Raw genomic sequence first — 21,962 nt, 5'->3', positions numbered from 1 at the left:
TTAATTAACTAATTAACTTATGGTATTTAACTGCATTTGTTACTAGTTTAGAACAGTCTGATGAAGCAGTGAGAGCACACCGTGAAAGCACTTACTCTCTTTTGTGTGCATTAAAATTTATTGTTTTACCTTTAGCTGTGTTAGCTTCAGTACTTTTTTGTTTTTCTTAATGTTGTCGAAACTCTTACAAGGTCAAGGTAAGTTGTGTGAACAACCTTTCCCTGGTCTATGGCCTTGGTGACTGTCTCAAAGAAGTCAACCAGGTTTAGTAGGCATGATCTGCCCATAACAAAGCCAAACTGGGTCAGGTCAAGTGTTTGGAGGTTCCCAATGTCTTTGTTAATGAGTTCCATGATGATGCGCTCCATAGCCTTGCAGACCAGGCTAGTTAGGCTTATGGGGTGATAGTGACCAGGGTCAGTTGTGGCCCCTCCTTTGTGGAGTGGAATAACCGTTGCTGTGCACCATTCTATGGGCACGTAGCCTGTGGAGAGGCTGAGGTTGAACAGCGTGTTTAGGTGGGGGGTTAGTTTGTTCTCTAGTTCATGCAAAACGCAGCCTGGGACACCATCTGGCCCCACTGATGCTGTGTTTTTGGCTTTTAAAAGGGCTATATATATATATATATATATATATATATATATATATATATATATATATAGAGAGAGAGAGAGAGAGAGATAGCTACATAGATAGATAGATAGATAGATAGATAGATAGATAGATAGATAGATAGATACATAGATAGATAGATATAGATAGATACATATATAGATAGATACATATATATAGATAGCTAATACATATATAGGTAGATATATAGATAGATAGATATACATATATAGATAGATATATAGATACATATATAGATAGATTCATATATATACATATATATATATATATATATATATATATATATATATATATATAAATAGATAGATAGATAAATACATATATAGATATATACATATATAGATTGATATATATATATATATATATATATATATATATATATATATATATATAAATATAGACAGATACATATATTGATAGATAGATATATAGATAGATACATATATATATAGATAGATACATATATATATATATATATATATATATATATATATATATATATATATATATATATATATATATATATATATATAAATAGATACATACATATATATATATATATATATATATATATATATATATATATATATATATATATATATATATATTTTTTTTTTTTATTTATTTTACATTTGTTAACCGGGCTAGTCTGGCTGGATACATGTCCATTTTCAGCAGAGGCCCGAGGAGAAAAGCTCCACTATCAGACTATAACACTACGGTTTAAAAAGTCACTAATAAACTAACAATAAAATAATGACAAAAGGCAAAGTACAATCGCATATACAGTGTTCCTGGGCTAGTCTGACTAGATGACATGTCAAAATTTCAGCCGAGGGCTGAGGAGAAAAGCTCCAGTATCATAAAATAAAATTTACAGTTTAAAAATCACTAGTCGCTAGTCAAAACAACAAATCAAGCATTGGCAAAAAGCAAGATACAGTTAATATACAGTGTTAACTATGCAAGCAGGTAGTGTATCAGTTATTATGTAGTTAGAGAGAAAGAAAAAGCAGAAATGAAGTAAGCAGAAAGTGGAAAAAGTACAGTTTCCGTTTGGTACGAATATTATGGGCATAGTAAAGCTGAGGAGTAGCCAGTAGGAGAAGAGAGGGGGAACAAAGGTAGTGATGAATGCAAAAGGTAGAAGGATATAGGAAGTCAGATAAAAGAAGCAAGAGAAAGAAAGCAGATGGTCAGAGGGGAAGTCAAACAGAATTTTGAACAAAAGAGTGAAGGTACAAAAGAGGGGACTGGGGAAGTAATTCAGAATTTTGGACAATAGAGTGAAGGTACAAAGGAGGGGACTAGAGAGGGTAACAAATTTGCTGAGCTCAGTCGGGATTGGAGCATGGGCATAGCCAGTGATTTAGTAAGTGATTTCTAATCTGTTTTTTGAAAAGGTGACATGAGCCTAGGGAGGTCAGTTCTGTGGGAAGTTTATTCCAATATGAACCGATAGTGTTTGCAAATAAGGAGTCACCTGATTTATTATGAGATTTCAGAGTAGTAACTAGAAGCTTGTTGGCTGATCTAAGTGTAGTGAGATTTTTATAAGGTGTGATGAGGTTATTCAGTATGGGTGTGTTGGAGGGTAATGTAGAATTTTAAAAGTGATGATTAGTTGCTGTAGGAGTATTAGGTTTGGAAGTTCTAGCCAGTTAAGTTTCTTTAAGTTAAGACAGTGATGAGTACGGAATGGAGAGCCAGTGGCAAATCTGGCAATACTATGGTAGGCTATATTCAGTTTCTGAAGATTAGCTTTAGACATGTTGATAAAAGAAGGAGAGGCATACAGTAGTGTAGAAATGAGGTGAGTTTGGGCAAGAGACACTCGGGATGTGGCAGTAAGAAAGGGCTTAAGTCTGTAAAGGGCACCAATCTTTTTATTAACTGTCTTGATAGTTAAATCAATGTGATAGTCAAAATTTAGCTGATTGTCTATGGTGACGCCTAGCAGTTTTGTGGAATAGTCAGGTTTAATGATAGTGCCATTACAGGACACAATGGAAAAAGTGATTGGGGTGGATTTAAGGGTTGGGGTGAAAAGTAGTAGTTTGGTTTTTTTGGGATTTAGGAGGAGACAGATATGTTGAAACCATTTTTCTGCTGCTGTGAAGACCAATTGGGTAGAGGAGTGGAGTTCTACTGGGGATGGAGCAGAGCAGATGAGAGTGGAATCATTAGCATACTGTATACAAGTGGATGTAGGGAGGGAAGTGGGCAGGTTATTTATGAAAATAGAGAAAAGTAGGGGACCTAAGATGGATCCTTGTGGGACGCCAATAGTAACTGGGAGTTGAAAGGATAGATGGCTGTCCCAGAGGACTGCTTGTTTTCTATTAGTCAAGTATGAGTCAAACCACTGTAATGCTTGTGAATCAAGTGAGAGGGATTTTAAGGTATAGAGGAGAAGTTGATGGTTGACCATATCGAATGCTTTTGAGAGGTCCAAGAATAGTGCAGAGGAGAACAGGTTGTTATTGCGATTTTTATTGATAGTGTCAGTGAAGGAGAGAAGGGCAGTTGAAGTACTGTGGTAGGGCCTAAAACCATGTTGTGAGTCTACAAGTAAGTTGTTATTCAAGAGATAATGTAGGAGTTGATGGTGTATGCAGCGTTCCATTATTTTGGATAGTGGAGATAGAAGGGCAATAGGCCGAAAATTGGAGAGTTCGTTAGAGTTACCTCCTTTATGGAGGGGAATGATATGGGAGATCTTCCAACAGGATGGGATTTTGGATTCAGTTATAGTTCTGTTTATTAAGATGGAGACTGGGTAGGCTATTTCGGTTGCAGCTAGTTGCAGATATTCAGCTGGAAGCTTGTCGGCAGAAGGGGTGCAAGGTTTGAGTTTAGATAGTAGTTTACGTATATAGGTTGTGGAGACAGTATTAAACTTTAGCATGTGGGTGCTGTTTTGAGAGGGGGTAATTTGGAGGGATAGGGGGGGAGTCATGGTGCTTGCCAGTGAGGCGACTGTTTGAGAGAAGAAGTTGTTGAAAGTGTTGGCTATTGTGTTAGGTTGGGTCTGCGCTAGGCTAGCTGGGGTAGGTGTTTTGGTGTTCCCTGGATGGAGTAGTTTGTTTATTCCTGACCAAAATTGTTTTGGGTTTTGGTTTTGGTTTTGTTGATATTGAAAGTGGTAGTTTTTCTTATCCAGATAGGTAAGTTTCTTTGTTTTGTTTCTCAGGGCGATATGGGGTGATAGTGACCAGGGTCAGTTGTGGCCCCTCCTTTGTGGAGTGGAATAACCGTTGCTGTGCACCATTCTATGGGCACGTAGCCTGTGGAGAGGCTGAGGTTGAACAGCGTGTTTAGGTGGGGGGTTAGTTTGTTCTCTAGTTCATGCAAGATGCAGATATAGATAGATAGATAGATAGATACATATATAGATAGATACATATATAGATAGATATAGATAGATAGATAGATAGATAGATAGATAGATAGATACATATATAGATAGATACATATATAGATAGATAGATAGATAGATAGATAGACAGATAGATAGATAGATAGATAGATAGATAGATAGATAGATAGATAGATAGATAGATAGATATACATATATAGATAGATACATATATATATATATATATATATATATATATATATATATATATATATATATATATATATATATGTATATAGAGAGGGGCGAGAAGAAGAAGAAGAAGAAAAGAATAAAAGCTGCACTACAGCAAAAACTGATTGACTTCAACAATTGGCTTAGTTTCTGGTGACACAAGAAGAGATCCAATATCTGTCACCCTGAGGAGATGTAATCAACAAACCAAGATGCTTTACATAGAGATGGTTTGCACTTATCACCACTTGGTTCTGGATACTGACAAAAACTTTATCTATCGCCATAGTACCTTCTTTTTGGCCATGCCAAGTTGTTAAACCCTCCATTATAACAAAAATCACTCTGACTACCTAATAGTACTGCTGCTCACTGCTAGGAGTTTAAATAAAAAACTGTACTCCCTGAAAGCACTCCTCACCCTGCAGAATGCAGATATATGTGCAGTTATGGAAATGTGGCCCAAAGCCATGGAAAGCAACCTGGCTATCAAAGGCTGCAATGCCTTGCATACATTCAGGGTAAAACAAAGGGAGTAAGTGTCCCAGTGTTTATAAAGGACAAGTACACTGCTAGACGGGTCCAACAACATGACTCGCTTGAGCTACTCCATACCCAACTAATCATAGTTGCAACCCCCTATCATATCTTTGCTAGCTACAGATGCCCTAACATGAGTCTGGAAAACCACACCTGCTACCTAAACCTACTGGAATCTCTTAACATTCAGCCTAATATCATACTTATGGGTGACTTCAACTACTCCTCCATAAATTGGGAAACTTATATGACTCATAATTCATTTGCACAGAGATTTTTGGACTTTGTCAAAGCAAACACCCTGGAGAAACTTGTTAGCTCCCAACTAGAGGTACAAATATCCTAGACCAAGTACTCAAAAACATAGGATAGTGCTGCTCCCTCTCATACATTAACTCCTTCTTGGTAAGATTTGATCACAAAATGATTTCCTTTTCTATTAACACTAACCTAGATTTCCCATAAAACTTCAAACTTTGCTAAGGCCAATTACCTCAAACCAACTGACTGCTTATTAAACTTCCAAGTCCCTCTGACCCTGGGTGACACTAAGGCCTACTCTGAGCTGTACACAAAAGCACTGTACAACCACATTTGTAGCTGCATAGAGGAGACAGTACCTGTCTGAGTCAAACATATGATTACTGGCAAAAATAAACCACTCTGTGGACCCTCAGCATAAATAGGCCATTCAACAAAAGGGAAAAATCCTCTCCAAGCCAAAAAGGAACAGACAAAACAGTGAAAAAGACACTCACCGATCTAAACAATCAAATCAGAGAGCTAGTCAAATCTGCCAAAGCAAACTACAAGGTAAAGATAGTCTCCCAGGTGAAAGATAAAAATAAGGCTTTTTTTAATTATGTTGTTAGCCTCAGGGAAATGCTTAGCAATGTGCCAGTTAATCATGAATGGCAACACTTGCACCCAGCTTGAAACTATAGCAAACCTGCTGGTCAACAAGCTCAGATCAAACTCCCCCTTCCATCACCTCCTACCACACCCAAAGAAATACCTGCAACCATCCCCCTACTGGTCATTATAAGAGAGCAGGTCCTTACTGTGCTCACTAAAGCCAAACACACAGACTCCATGGGTCCCAACAACATTCCAGGATGCTTTTTAAATAGCTTAAAACAGAATGTATGAGGGCCAATAAAAATTACCTCAAACCACAGCCTCTGTACAGGCTTTGCCCCAGAGGAATGGAGACTGCAACATTCATCACTGTAGAAGGGGGCACATCAACTGACCCAGGGAACTACAGAGCTATAAGCTTAACCTGTCTTATCTGCAAGTCCATGGAGAGAATTGCCATGGACCTAATCAATAATGACATAGGAAATCTCCAGACACTGGATCAAAACCAAATTGGCTTTGACAGATGGGGTCTTGCCTGCTCAGTCTGATGAACTTCTTCAAGAAAGTCATCAGGGCCATGGATGAGGGTAAAATGGTACACACTTCTTTTGTAGACCTGGACAAAGCCTTCAAAACAACCCCGCCACTCTGGGATAATAGGTAAACTTACTGAGTTAGGCATAAACCCCTACATCATCAGATGGATAACCAACTGGCTGACTGACAGGACACGTCATCTGGATAGGTGAATCCACTTTGAGTAAAAACCTGTTAGTAGAGATGTCCAACAGGGCTCAGTGTTGGGACCCTTCCTGTTTAGTATATACTTCTCCAAAGTGAAGAATAATGTTGGGGGCCTCTGTCTCACGAAGTTTGTCAATGACTATAAGCTGGGCGCAATCACTGAATCACCAAATGATGTTGACATCCTCAAACAGGCCTAAATATAACAAATAGGCAAAAAAAAGAGAGAAGATAAATATAACAAATGACTGGTACCAAAACAATGGTCTGAGACAAAATGCTAAAAAATGCATAATCATACCCTTCAGTAAATCAGTTATCCCTGCAGATTTTAATACTGATAGAACACCCCCTAAAAGTAGACCCAGTGGTGAGGGGCCTAGGAACACAGATAGACAGGAACTTAAACTATGACCACCAGGTAGCTAAGGCAGTGAAGAAATCCTTCTGCATAGCTCAACTTATAAGTAAAAGCATGGCATTACGATAAAAAGAAGTCATACTGACATGGTACTTTGCCCTCATCACACCCATAGTAGAGTACAATGCTTCCTTCTGCATGTACCTAACCAGGCACTTACACCACTTGGAGTGGCCCCAGAGGCTTCTCATTAAAAAAATACAAAGCATAAGACACATGTCTTATGGAGACTTACTAAAGGCCCTGTCTCTTTACTCCATCTCATATCATGTATTGAGAGGTGACTTATGCCTGACCTACAAGGCATTTTCTGATCCAGCCCTGATGAAAATGTTCCATATTTGCAAGACAAATTCTACAATGTTAAGCATTTTATGGACCTAAACCTTATATGTGACTCCAACAGAACTTGCTGGAGAGGCAGATTCATATCACAAAGACTACCTCATCTAGGGAATAAACTTCCCATCTTCATCAAACAAAGTCTTCCCCTCAATCTCTTCAAAAAGAATTTGGATAAATGAATGGGCCGTAAATTCACTCCTGGGGTACTGCCCATGTCCCTTATGGACAGAGTCACACTGTAAAATGACTCAGGGCTCCAACACCCAAAGATCCACTTCTCTACTACCACATCCCATGTCTGGAGAATTAAGGTATAACATTGTCATATCCTGGGTATTATTGACAAGGCGTGTAAAGGCGTTTGTGCCATTAACCTAGTAATCACATATGAACCTATGAACTACAGCAGAAAAAAAAACTTTGAAGAAGCACTTTTATCTTTTTATCTAGAACTTCAACAGACTATCATTTAAACTCCAAACACAGTATTTAACTTTTCTACAAGTCATGATTAAATCAATTAACAAATAAAATTATTTTTTATGTAATTATTTATTGTCTTACTGGCATGCAAATATTCCATAACTCTTAAGAGATAGCTTCTTACTTGCTTTTCCTACATAAAACAATGAACATCTGTTACAGCTTGCTAAATATACATTTTTTCACTAGCAAGTAAAATGTTGATTGCAGCCATATAATTTTGCTGCTTCTTCATGTAAATAACATGAGCTGTCCATCGTAAATTTTTTAATACTTACAAGGCTGCAAGCAAATGTGCCCCTTCTTTTACCTGATTTTTGATTGGTTTTGATTTCTGAAACTTCCAACATACTCTACCCCAAAGTATTTCACAATAATTATAATGTGTTGTTTAGGCATAATTAAAATGGTAATAAATTCAAGAAATGTCTGTTTTTTTGTGTTTTAAATTTCTATCTTTTTTGACACAGTTTTGATGGACAAAAGAGGAGGTAATATAGAAAGTAAATTGGCAGAAATTGAAATGCAATAGGAGCTTGTATTGGGATCAATCTTTTCTCCAGGGTTTAATCACATTATTAGTATAAAACAAAATTATATAGTAGAATAAGGTAATTTTACATGCATATGTTTTTACATTACGAGTATTCATAGATAATTTATATACATGATATACCTTCAGTTGGTCGACCAGTACGAACAGCGACATCCTGAAGGTAAACTACTCTACATCAAAAATGGAAAAATTGACTTGCTAGTACACATGCACTAAGTTTGCTTGTCGTCGCATGCAAGTATTACTTCAAAAGAAACATAAGCGGCATCCTCCACACCCCGTGCTAATTATATATACGAACTCCAAGAATGCACAATCCCCGGGAAAAGGAAGAAAAATTTGAAAAAGTCGAAATGCACAAATGCTTATTTCTATCATCTAGGTAAGGAAGAGTGTGCAGGAAAATGAGTGTTTGACTGAAAAGATTTTAGCAGCTGATGTATACCTGAAATTGTTTGCAGATTAGGGCTTAAGTAAGGGTTAGGTAATAAAAGAGATTTACTGTTTTAAACTTTTGGTGTTGTGTGTGTTCTATGTCCCTTTTTATTGTGTAGTAAAAAAGTGTTAGGGAAAAAATGCAATGGGGCAAAGCTTGATGATGTTGATAAAATCATGACAAATGATTGGTGATGTAGGAAGAAGGATGAGAATATTTACACTTTGTCTGAGATATATAGTTTAATATTTTCCCACACTCTACATCAGAGTCCATAAGTATCCATGGTTAGCATGTATACATACATATGTGCATCCATGCACACACACATAGTTGGGTGTGTGAGTGAGCGAGCGAGCGAGTGTGTGTGTGTGTGTGTATTGATTATAAAGAAACTGATAAATTGGGGTTTTCTCAAAAACAAGTTTATTAGTGAAACAAAAAAATAGTTCGGACTATTTTTCCTAATGACAGTATTTATCGTATAAATTCTTAGAGTGCATACAAAGTAAATTGATTCTTGTGATTTCACCTCACTCTTTTTGGGGAATTCTGTGCACAAATAAAGGCTTTTGTAGTCTCATTTTAAAGGATTATTGTACTTGCGTGGTGCTGAATAAAAACCAGAAACAAAAAAGCAGTCTTTACTCCCATGTTACATATAAATTTCACTAGGGCTCTCCTCTGGGTATCTGATCTTTCTGACTGGACTCTTTGTAAATTGGTTAGTCTCTTTTATAACACTAATTGTTTACAATTGTTTATCAACTCACACATTAACAATTCAGTGATTCTCATCCTGAATGACATGCAGGGTGTACTGACTGGGGGAAGATATTCACTGCTGCTTTAGTGATAACGTCTGCAAAACATGGGAATTTGAAAACCTCTTATTTTAGTTCTACCTGTTTTATTAACAGTAGGTGATGGCAAGTGTAAGGATGTATTGTGCTTCCAGGTAAACATTTTTTGTACTAGGGGAAAAAACATTAAACATGACCTTTAAGCAGAAGTGACAATATATTTCACACTAGGATTGTACACATTAAAAGTTACAGTTTTATTCTCATTTCAAGTTATACAACAATAAATAACACAGTTTCATGCTTATTTCATAGGAAAACAATGCTATATTACTGTATATGTATGAATGTGTGTGTGCGTGTGTGCGTGTGTGCGTGTGTGTGTGTGTGTGTGTGTGTGTGTGTGTGTGTGTGTGTGTATATGTCTGTGCGTCTCAGAAGGCTTCTACATCATGGTAAGCTTTTCTGATTCATAGACCACCTTGTCACAATTACTTTCCCATCATATGGCCATAGTATGTAAAGCAGTCTCAAAGATGAAGCCACTTGCTAAAATGTCAGGCTGGGGGAGTGATTAATGCTAATTAGCCATGCAATCTGCTGACATCACAAGTAAGTACAGCATAACCATGTTCCTATAGTAGTACTGAAGCCCAGGTAAGTACAGCATAGCCATGTATGTGTTTGTTTCTGTGTGTTTGCAGGGACATGAATACACCAGAATAAATATGTGCATGTGTGCATGTTTTTGGGTGGCTGCACTACATGAGTTAGGTAGGGAATGTCAAGTGTGTGTGTGTGTGTGTGTGTGTGTGTGTGTGTGTGTGTGTGTGTGTGTGTGTGTGTGTGTGTGTGTGTATGTGTGAGCATACACATGTCTATGCTACCACAATTCATGGGATGGAAAGAAGAAAATTAGCTAGCACATTCTGGTTTCACAGCACAGTACTTGACCCAGAGATATAGTTACATAGTTATGAGCCTATAATGTTGTGTTTCTTTGTGCAGTTTTACTGTGTCTCTGAATCAGAGGTTCAAACTAATTGACTAACTCTCATTAATCAGTTAGTGCACTTGAAGAAGATCTCTGTGAATTACCCCCAAGTTGCATTAATGGCAGGTAAAATGACTCTGAAAGTAAGCAGAAGAAAATGGCATAGATGGAGCTACTGTGATTTAGTATATTTATTTCCTGTGTGTTGATTTTGTGTTAAATGACTTCATACATTCTACAAATAGCTGCATATGCAGTCTAGTAATGCATTTATGCAGAGTCATTAATATTACCATAAAGGAGAAAATTGGCTTTATGAATACAAGTAGGAAGCCATGGATTAATACATTTTAATGGTTTGCTATAAATCTGTCAACAGTACTTGGATGTGATTACAGGCAGGTTGAAAATTAAATGCCATTGTTTGATTATTTTACTGAAGAAAGGTAAATAATTTACTTTTTTAAATTATGGCAGTGTATAACAGTAATAGTCTATGTCTGGATGTGGGTAATGCTTGTTTACTCATGGCTAAATTTTTTTTAAAACAAAAACATCTTATTAAATTTTTTATGTATGACATAGGCAATCTTGCATTTATATAAGTAAAAATAAAGCCTAACGACATAATCTCACTTGCAAACATAATACCTTACAAACCGTGCCTATACAACTGTAGCTGCAAACATTATACATCACTTTTAATATATCTAGTCATTGTCAGTCAACAATTACATAGCTCATCGAAATCATTTTTGTAGTCACTCTAGTGTAACCCTCATGAAAAACAAATATGCTGGCCATGGGTAAACAAAACATTACCACACAAAGACATGTTTGTTTTCTAAATTGGGCAAAAATGTGAGTGCAGATGAAATTTGCTATATATTTCATAAAATAATCTGGATCAAATTTATAAACTACTTGCTTGAATGATGTTAAATGTATATCTAGGTTTTGGTCAGTAGAATCTTTGGTACCGTCATTAGCATTTCTAGTGTAGTGTTTAGTGAAGACCATAGAAACCCCAGGAAAGATTTATACAGAAGGGATTATAGAAAGGGTAGCTTAACGGCCATGGCATATATAAAGTAAGGAATTTTAAGCAATATTACCATTTTAATGGTCAGTAGTATCGAAAGGGCATTGGAGATGAAGATGAGGCTACTATGGTAATGTGGCTGGTGATAAATTGCATAGTAAATTTTAAAATTTATTCTGAGCCTGGAAAGATATGACATCAAGGCAAGTAGGCTAGAATTGTCAAGGAGGGGTAAGAAATTATATGATAAATACTTTGCTATAGTAAATTACTGGTCCTGACAATTCAGAAAAAAAAACATTTTAAGACTTGTTTGATTAGTTTGTCAAGATGATTTTTTTCTGTAAAAAAGGTAGTTTTGTATTCATTGTTGGAAATTTTAACCCCTTCTACTGAGGTGTAATTCCAACTGTATTAGGCCAAATGTTCTATAGCTAATGTAAATAAAAAGTATTAAGTAGATGTAGAAATATTGTTTTGTTCCTCTACGTGTTTTTAAATCTATTGAATACAAAGTGATGTGTTAACATCTGAAGTAGAATTCTTATACAATGTCAAATTAAATAAATAAATTTATCACAAAATCCTGTATCTCAAATAAGTAAGCCCCCTTTAATGCATCAAAGCCTTCTCCCCACCATTGCTAAGCATAAAACTACAGAATCTGGAATGGAATGTGTATGCACCTAAAAAATAAAATACTTTAAGCCTCATTCTACATTTTAACAAAAAAATGCAACCCCTTTGATCCCAGTTTACAAGATGTGATATGTAGGGTACCTGTTAGAAGACCGAAGGCATTCTTTTGATTGCGTTCTGGTCGAACATAAAAGACTGAAATGGCAAAATATCAAAGTGGCATGTAAGTGAATTCTTTCCCTGGGAAAGAATTTTCTTGGCCGCTTCGGTAGTTTGACGTTTTTGGCACTATAGTGCGGTCTTGGAGTTGGTATATTTAAGTAGGGGGGGGTGGGGGGTGCAGCCCCCCACATCGGGGAGTGTAGGGAACAAAGCCCCCCATTTAATGTAATGTTTTAAAGTGTTTTCCTTTTTTTTTTTTTTTTTTTTTTTTTTTGTTGGAACAGTGATTGTTTTCCCCTTGGAAAAAAAAAATCACTGTTCTGACAGTTCGATATTGTAAGCTTTTACTTACATAGGGTCGATTAATCACTGTTCACTTTTTTAAGCATTCGGTGATGTAATATAGACCCGATATGTATACCTTCCAGCAGATCAATAAAACCCTAATAATCTGTGTTTTTGATCAGAAAGGTCTTTAATAAACTGTTTATAGGATGCAAAACCAGCAGTGGAAGCACATGTGATTATTTGGGAGTATTACCTTTTATTGTGCTGTTTTAAGGCTTCCAGTGATTTCTGCATAATGGAAACTGCAATAAATGGAAGATTGTTAAAAAATACCCAAGAACCAATCATCTTATTTATTTTCAATGCTTTGATAGCATTTAGAAGTTAGGTGTTGAGAATGGATTGTAAAGCATGGTTACTTAAGTCAGGAGCCAAATGTTATAAAGAGATTTTGTATTGACCTCAGTATTCATTTTTTACTAATATTTCTTTTATTTTCATGCATGATACATTTTAGCAATTTTCATTCACTGTGTCATTACACAAACTGCTTAATACCTGCCTTCCATTAAATGTCACTCATCCTCTGGAAACTATTCTGCATGTTTTGTTCCCACAAATTATTTCTACATAATTTGCTCATTGCCTTTTCTAAACACACCTATTCCATTCATTTTATCTCCTTTACAATATTCTTTACTTCAGGTACCCTTGACTTAAATTCTGATTTCTGTTTTCTACTACTTGCTTTTTTGATTGCCAGTGGCATTAAACTTCTTGCAATCTTACCATGTCTGAGCAAATTCAGATCCTATATCCCAGCTTAGAACAATTGCTCCTTAGTTACAACCCTTTGCTCCTCCAACATTTCTGACAAAGTATTCTGTGGGGAATTTTTTTTAAATCCCTTAACTCTTTACATTCCCACCAAAAATATTCCCAGTTAACACTATCTCTTCTTAGAATGACTTAGAACAGGGAGAAAAAGTAAAAGGAGGGAAGCAGAACACTGAAAGAAAAGTTAAGGATTCCATAATTGAAAGCCCATCAGGCGAATGACTGAAATGAGCATAAGGTTTATCTAGAGGGAAAAAAGGAGTCACTAAAGATATGCAGGTCTATCTGCTTTATTATCACATACTGAACAGGGAGTCATGTCTACCTACATTGATCACAAAATCTGTAAATCCCTATCATGCAAATTCAGTCCTCTAAAAAAAACACTTTCATTGGACCTAAAGTAAGTGTGTTTTCTATAGACAGATCAACCATGGTTGCACAGGGAAGGGCAAAAGCTGTTTCTCTGAAAATGGCTTTCAGTGAAACAAATTTAAAAAACTGGGATTCAAAGGTTTTGGTCATAATTAGTAAATGGCTGTCATTTTCAGGTAAATAGCTGTTAACACTTTTCCCCTTATTTTTACATATTCATGTCATATTTAAAGAGATTATTTAAGAAATGATATTCATATTAATAGCTATTAAGAAGGAAAACAGAAGAAACCAATGAAATGTGTTTCTAGAATTATGCAAATAATTATAATAATATTAAGAAGAAAGGTTTAAATGGTTGCTCCAGCTTGAAATGTGTCTTCACAGATCACTGGATTTATATTGAGCCTTTTTGTCTTCTGGTTAACCTGTACTTTCTGCCAGAAATATGGTTTGTGTCTGCATGAATTTATAATTAACATTCCATGGTCTCTTCTTCACTATTGTGGTTCTTAAAAAAATGAACTGCCTAGGTCAGATGTCCAAAGATGTGAACTTAACTCCAAAAGTTAAACCATCACCTTGTACATTAAGAGGAGGTAACTTTTATATCTTATGATTTGTGAAACTTACATAGAGTTTATGTTTCTTTTCTTTTGAGGTTTTTGGGCACTTCAGCTGAAAAATCGTTATAAGCTTATTTGTTTATCATCCATTTGATACAGACTGAGACCAAGTGGAGTTACATGTTGATTATGTTTAACATAGAAAAAGAGAAACTTTACAAAAAGCACATTCAGTTCCATAAGAAAATCCACAAGGAAGTGAAAGCCATGTAAGCAGAATTCTGCCCTACTATACCATTCCTTCTTTTCTGGTAAGCCATGAATCCTGACATTATGACACCTTGACCTATTTTCTTGATCTTGAAGTTTATTGAGGAGTTACTGGTTCTTTTTTATTATAAGATTGTATTGCATTTCATCTTAACTTTATCTACAAGAGTATTTTAAATATTTGTTAGTTGGTTATGATGTTGTCAGATCATTGCTTTAAGTTCTTACTGACTGGTTGGAAAATATTTGAGATCTTTATTTTGACTGCAAGTTCCTGAATGGGGTGTAACATCTTATTAAAATATTTTCTTGAAGTGTCAATTCTGATGATTACTTATGATGTTTTCTCTGTATTTTTTTAAAGGTAGGTCTGATAATGTTTCAGTATCTTGAGGTTATCAGGTAGGTCTGATAATGTTTCAGTATCTTGACGTTTGTCACTTTAGATCTGTTTTACTGAAGAAACTTTTCAAATTCAAATTGGGAAATCTTATGTTAGTAGCTCAACAAGTAGGGCACTCAACCTTTGTTGCTGAAAGATCTGAAGGTTGTGGGTTCTGTTCCTACCCCAAGTGCTTGGATTTGTATCCCATTACTGACACTGCTATATAGCATAACAGCATGTTACATGCCTAAATGTTCTGTCCTTAGGTCCCATCTGCCTAAGTTTGTGATTGCTCAGGTGGATGAAAATGATCTCATGGCAATTATTAAAAGGAATGGAATAATTGTCCCTATGCCCTTACCAAATTTCCCCTAGCCAACATAAATATGTCCTCAAGTTTCCCATGAAAGAGGGTTAGTGTCCTTTAGGGACTAACCAGGTCAACAAAGATAGATAGATAGACATAGATAGACAGACAGACATAGATAGATAGATAGATAGATAGATAGATAGATAGATAGATAGATAGATACATACATAGATAGATAGACAGATAGAAACATAGATAGATAGATAGACAGACAGATAGATAGATGTAACTCCTGTAGTAGATATTGATAAAGGTGTTTAAGTAGCTGACACAGAGCCATGCCACACAATTTCCTTTCAGAACATCTTAAAATAGAATTCTAAGTGAAGAACTTACTGTTTGCACTGCTTATTCCATGGAAACTATTTTGGAATAACAGTTGCCAGAAGCTGTTTTGGTGGTATATAAGTACACAAGGATCTTATTTCTTAGATAAAAACATTAATTAAACAGAAACTCACCTCAATAATATATATTGTGGTCTGAGGGAGGTATAATAAAAAAGACCAAAACATGGTGGTTCTTGACATAATAAACAAACATGAGGGGTGGAAAAAGGGAGTGGGTAGGTCATAAAAAAATACCCCTCTCCAGATGGAAGCACAGATTAGGTAAACCTTGAAGATACCCTCAGGATCCCCAACTGGCTCCAGCAATAATGGTGTAAGTCCAGCGGGGTAGAAGAGTAGCTAGTAGACCTGGCATGGACCCTGGGTTCTGCTGACTGGGCTAGTAAACATTAGGTCTGAGGGGACCAAACAAATATTTCAACTCCTCTTTAACTCTTACTTACTCTAAACTTCATTAACTCTGCCTGGCTTATGTTACACTATGCCTGCATATACCAAAGCTACACAAACATCTGAGAGAGAATAGGTTGATGGGAACACCATTGATCAGGGAAGTGTCCTAGTCCCCAGTAGTTAAATGTCTGAGTCTGCCCTTAGCACACATGAGCAGGGAGGACCACGCAGGTGAGCTGGTAATAGTACTCAATAGAGACATAGTTACCACCCTTCCACTAAGGTCAGTTTGTCAGTTGCTGCAACCTAAGGTATATACTGGGCCATTGAGGATGCATAGGTTGGTGCTATCATAGCCATAACAAAGATGGTGAGGGTGATCCGGGGTGTGCATTCTGACCTACATAAGTGCACATCCTGTATGTGTGATTCCCCATAATATGTCTTCTCTGGGTCATCTGGCAGGGTTGATGGGTCATGCTATCAGCCAGTCATCTGCAAAGACATAGACATATGAGACCCTGCTCCTTCAGTGTTAGCACTTTCACAGCAGCATCTTTTGTGGAGGTGTCTATTCTCAGTAGAAGGTGAGCCTGTGATTGTGACCATAATTATGCTAGCACATCTCCTTGCAGATGTTGGTGAGGTCATGTAGCCAGGATCATGATACAGTCTGTGCAGCTCTTAGCAGTACCAGTTCTCATGGAAGGAGTTACATGCAGGATGCTGATCCTTCTGCCATGCATTCCCTGGACTTGTCCCTTAGGCTGTGCTGCAGTGTTTCACCATCTACTGTAGACAGACCCACCCACCACCACAGCTTCCAAGACATCACAAACATCCTCTGACCCCGTCCCTTCTCGACATTAAATCCCCCCCATATTGTTTTTGATTCTTTCCATAAAAGCATAGCACTCACACTCACATGCATCCCTGTGATATATATATATATATATATATATATATATATATATATATATATATATATATATATATATATATCCATTCCTGCACTCCCTTTTCCACCTGTGGAAATTATGATAACTGTATCTTGCCCTTTGAATACTGTTACTCATGTTGCCTTGTCTGATGCATGGTGCAGCTAGCCTATGCTTGAGGAAGCTCAACCTGTAGTTATTTTTGCATGTATCATTTTTATTGTACTGTGTCTATTTAATTCTTGTATACTCTTGTACAGTTATGTTGTAGAGCTCTAAGCAGTTTTCTTCATCTTTTTTCTAGTGCCACTGCATACCGTGTTCGCATCCATCTGGCATGATTATCACTACTGTTGGTGTCTCCTCTGATCCATTATCTGTCTTAGCTTCTACCATCTATTGTGCTGGAAAGTGCTGGCTCTGCACAAAGCTGCCCTTCTGTAACTGCTTCCTATGTATAAAATTCTCTTAACATTGCATACACAGTCAGGTTGGCACATATGAAAGGCTGGTACTACAGGGCACCACTGTATTAATCCAGACAGTGAAAGCCTTCTTACATCAGCCCAATCACATGCTCAGTAATGTTTCTGATTTGAGATAGTACACAGTTGTACCCCTGGTCTGACTGATTCTGTAGAATTCTGGTGAATGTCATTAGTTAGTTTCCTGGGCATATCCTGTATTACCAACAAGCTGCCCTTGGGAGTAGTCAACCTTTGGTGCAGGTCAAATGTTTGCCATATGTGGGAGTCATGAAAATTGCTTGCATAGCCTGAACACATATTGTAGGTGCTATCCTGTGGATTAAAGGCCAGCTGGCAGTTAACGGAGTGATACTTTTTGTAGTTCACATACTTTCTTCTCAGTTCACCAGGTGAGACTTTGATTTCAACATAAGTACTGTCTATGACCCCCAGTACCTCAGGAAAATGGGCTATATCATAGAACTGCCACAAGGTGTTGCATCTCTCCTTTTGAGTACGTGGAAACCACATATGCCCCCCTACATATTGAAGCATGACAATTAGAAATGATGCAGCGTTCTCAAGGCAGAAGCCTGAGATACCCTCACTGTATCCTCAGTTGGCCACTGGAAGGTTGCTTTAGCTAATATATATAAAGACACACACATACCTTTGTATCTACTGGGATAGGTATTCTGAGACTCCCTCAGGTCTACAGATAAAGCTGAAAAATGTCCACAGTTTGTTGACTGGTGTCTGTGTCGACTCGGTACTGATCCATAATGTCAATGTCAAGAAGACTGTAAAATGGTAAGTGCGATCAGGTGATTCTGCACCTCCACGTGCAATGTCCTGCACAGTCAGGCATTGCTACTGCAATGAGATCCTCCTGCAGATACACATTTACTGTGCTAGGGCAACCCCTAACATTATTCCAGGATCTATTCATTATGAACAGAGGCATATGATTGAGTTCAAATATTCAGTCAGTACAGCTGTGCTGCACGGCAGTTGAACATTTCTGAATCACTCTCCCATCTTGGATTACATCATTATCATACTCAGCACCTCATTATACAATCATTATCATATAGAGAGGCTGGCCTCATTATTTGAGTAGCCACATTATGTAGCTTAGTTTTCTGAAATGCACACACCCTGTGTGTGGCCGTTTTTCATGCAATTTCAATTAGACAAGTGCAAACATTTTAGGTTTCCTTTTGTGTCCTAACAGAAAAGAATGCATCTGGGAGTATTTATGATTATTCCATTTCACTCACCCTCCATGCTGTGTTCTTAAGCCCTGTGACTCTTAAGCAATGTACCCCTTATGCACATTTCACAAGCCCCTTCTAGTTTTAGAATAGTGGCCATTACTGTCTCATACTGTGAAAGATCTCCCCCAGAACTGATTGAACTCCAGTTACTCTCCATTTGTATCTTATTACCTACTAGTTGTGCACTTTAATACCCACAGCATTAACTACATTTTCCTTTATGTTTTTAAAATCATCTGTAAGTATCAACATGTCTCAGTCACATTTGGTGGATTAATAGTGTGTGTGTGTGTGTGTGTGTGTGTGTGTGTGTGTGTGTGTGTGTGTGTGTGTGTGTGTGTGTGTGTGTGTGTGTGTGTGTGTGTGTGTGTGTGTGCGCGTGTGTGCGTGTGTGTGTGCGTGTGTGCATGTGTGTGTGTGTGTGTGGTTGTGAAAGGTGAGAGAAAACTAGCGATTCGAAGTGACAGAAGGCTGAGTATGTCAGTTGATTTAATTTGTACAACAAATGCTCACATATGAGGCACTCACATAAAGTGAGACAAGTCATCTTTTATTAGTCAGATGTGTTTTTGCTGTTTAACTCAGATTTACATCTCATCCTTGCCGTTGCATAATCACTTAGTAATAAAGAGTAAACATGCTGCAAGCTAACAAGCTCATCTGTGCCAAGCTAAATCTTAATTTGCAAAATGACAGTTTAAGGAGGGGCTTGGAAGCCTTCAACAGAACATGAACAACCCAATGTGGTGTTTGCCCACACACGCCATAAGAACAATGCAAGCTGATTTCTGATATGTTGCTCTAGTCAATAGCAGTGCTGTCTGTATGTTCCCTTTCTTTGCAATTACTTTTAGATAAAAGTCTCATTTACCTGCAAGTGAATCAGATCAAACAATACAGAGATATTTTAGACTCTTGATGTCATAGTCATGCTCTCAAATGAAGAAGACAGAGATTTCTAAACCAATTCACCTGCAGAAAACTGAGAACCTGCAAGCTACATTAAAGTTGCTACTGAACCAGCAATAGAAGCTCTGTTGTCATAAAACAAAATACTGCAACCTCCAAGCTGTTCCCCCTCAAAACGTATGCAAATCATTTTACTGCAGTTTTGAAAAGTGAATTCTAAATTGGATGATTTTACAGCCCAGTCTACGGCAACGCATGCAGAGGCATAAGTAACCTCAAGTGACTACTTGGGCTCTATCACTGCCCCAAACCTTAAAAATTAGCAACTTGTGGAACAAGTGGTAAAGATGAAAGCTAAGCTGGAGTCATTTTCTGAAAAACATATTGATTTGGAAGATGGAGCCCAAAGGAAGAGTTTGAGAATGCTGGATGTTCTAGAGAGGATAGAAGGACAAAACTGTACTTCACTGATGCAGCAATACCCGTCCTGTTGGTAGAGTTTACCAAAGAGTGACATTCATTTCTGCAGACTCACAGAGTCTTTAATCAGGGTTCTTTTTTAAGCTTGATGACAGTGAAACCAATAGTTGCTAGACTTGAAAATTACTCTGGCTAGGAAAATGTCATATCAGCTGCGTGGATGCCAAATTAAGAGTGCTGGATAAGTGAGGCTGAAGTTTCTGTAGAAAAACTTTCTCTATTAGTAACTAGACAGAAGCATATGCTCTTTGAGTTTGTTATGAGACAGTGTATATTCAAAACATTCAACAGAAGTTAATTTGCATGCCTATTTCAAGTTATTATTTCTCTCCATCATGAATCTTTTGCAGATACTGCAGAAGCCCTAAACTCTGTTAGCAATTACTCTAAGAGACTGGTTGTCCAGGATTCTCTGTGTATTTTTTGGATTTTGGGAGAGGCTCAGTTCCTCTTTACATTGACATCACTGCTTGCCACATTGCTTCAGATGTGTTGTCATTTGCATCACTACTGTCAAAGAAACAAAAATCCAGAAATTAAGATAGAGCACTGGTGATATATGAAAGTCTTTGGTGGCACCATAAGTTTAGTCCTGTGGAAACACACTTGAAAAATGTTTCCGTTTTTTGGGATTTGTTACCTAATAATACATATGAGTGAATTGCTATGATTCTAAATCATATTCTTAGATTATATTTTTGGATATTTCAAGCAGTACTTTTAAAAGTAAACACCATTGGTTCCTGAACAGGCATTCATATGCCCCTGGTCAACCATTCACCTCTTTTAAGACCTCCTTATTCTCTGTTTGTCTAGATTTAATAAGAATAATGGGACTTGTTTCTACAGCTGATCAATAATCAGCTGAATTCACCTGCATTCTGCTTTCTGTGATGTTTCTCCCCGGATCTGACAGTATGCTCCCAGCTAGTTGTATCTGAACTACTAAGGCTGTAGAACTGATCAGTCATCAGATGATCCAAGGTACTCATTTTATGAAATGAAAAATAGTACAAAGAATTAGTCCAAATACAATCACTTCAGCTAGAAAATATGGTAGATTCTCTCTCTGATGCCCACCCTGCTGGAGGAATAAAGATGCCTTGTTGAAGTTTCGAGTAGTTTATTAATTTAGGTAGGTAGATGGAGACGGATTTTTTTTTTTTCATTTTATACCTTTCAGTTGAAAGTGGTTAATGATGTGCATTTCTTCAATTTTAATTCTATTTACAAAAGTTTTACAAGTCAGTTGGTTTGTCCTTAGTTCTGCTGTTTAGGAATCTCGCAGTTCTTTTCATTTTTGTACAGCTGGTGCTTGCTTTTTTTGATAGAAAGGTTGAAGTCATGAAGTAAAACTATAGCATTTTGTCATGGAATTATTCAGTGAGAAATTGAGTTAATATACAAGAGAAAAGTCGATAGATTGGAAGTTATCCTTTCACTTTTTCAAGCCATATATATAGCTGGAGTTCAAAAGTTAGTTAAGTGGGTGTTTTATATGGAGTTTTCATCAATCATTGATCTGTGTTTATAATTCTAAGAACAATACATTGATTTTTGAAGGACAGTTTGCAGAATTTGACCTTTATCTAAACTGCTGTGTAAATTAGCTCCTATATAAAGGGGTGAGGGTATACACCAATATACACTATCAGCCTCTCTTTGATAATGCATTAAGTCAAGACTAGTAATAGATACCAATTCAGATATTAGTGTGGAATGCTAATGAAATTTCCTAATCCAGAGAAAAGATATAGAATGCTGCCCTTTTTAAAGAAATATAAACCATGTTTAATAAGTTAGTTG

The sequence above is a fragment of the Protopterus annectens genome, chromosome 8.part0 (genome assembly GCF_019279795.1).
Source record: "Protopterus annectens isolate FY-2018-M chromosome 8.part0, PAN1.0, whole genome shotgun sequence".
NCBI lineage: Eukaryota > Metazoa > Chordata > Ceratodontiformes > Protopteridae > Protopterus > Protopterus annectens.
This window is presented reverse-complemented; position numbering follows the sequence as displayed.